Genomic DNA, 1,046 nt, shown 5'->3' on the forward strand with positions numbered 1-1,046 from the left:
TCGGTAGTACTGTGACATAAGGGTCAGAATAACAGGTACACAAGAGGATTGTGAGATACGCTAGCCATACTTAGCAGGAAACTGAACCACTCAGGAGTGATAGCTGTAGATGGCAGGATGGTGACACCACACCAGGGCAAGACTCTTGTTGTGTGCTATGTGTCTGGGTGCGGGGTTTTAGTGTAACAACTCTACATCGGAGCCATATGAACAGTAGGGGTTTGAGTCAGAGGCATTTGGAGTCCAGCAGAAGAGCCACAATGGCAGGTCCACACTGGATGATTAGAAGACTAGGAACCGCCAGGTGCAGCCGTGGGTTCGAGTCTGGGTCGGGCCAGCTGCCGTCAGCATTGAGTCTCCTTGCAGTACTTCGTTCCACAGCGCTGCTGACTGGTCATTGGCGCTTCATCGCCAGACTCCACCAGGGGGCAACGGGTTGTGTCCAGTGGGTGGAAGTCTCCACTCGCCTCCACAGTGGGTGTGTGCAGACGTGACGCTGAGAGCAGCCATTCTCCAGAGGAATTGCTTCGCAGTAAAAGTAGGGGGACGCCGCTGGTGCTGACGCCATGGCCTACAGTCAGGGTAATGCTGACTCGTCCCAACGTCAGCATTATGGGGCACTTGCACCAGCATCTCCTCAACTAGATGACAACAGAGACATACGGGATGCTCAGCGGTCTACTGTGATATATGTATGTAGACTGAAGCGACAAATGAAAATTTGTACCGAGGCCATAATTCGAACGTGGGTCTCCTGCTCATTAGGCGGATGCGCTAACCACTATGCCACCCCAGCACAATGGCTTTGCACAACTGTGTGGGCTATCCTAGCACAGCGCCCTTCTCAATCCAAATTCCCATTGACACCGCAACCCACGTTGGTATTCCCCAAGCAATGCTGTTCGAATTAAGGGGGTGTACCACAGTGGGCTGAGGCGTGAATGGGAATTTGAGTTGAGGAGGGAGGCATGCTAGAGTAGTCCTTGTAGTCGTGAAAATCTACAGTGCCAGGTAGCACATATGCCTAGTGAACAGGAGACCTGGAT

The sequence above is a fragment of the Schistocerca americana genome, chromosome 8, assembly GCF_021461395.2.
Source record: "Schistocerca americana isolate TAMUIC-IGC-003095 chromosome 8, iqSchAmer2.1, whole genome shotgun sequence".
NCBI classification, from domain to species: domain Eukaryota; kingdom Metazoa; phylum Arthropoda; class Insecta; order Orthoptera; family Acrididae; genus Schistocerca; species Schistocerca americana.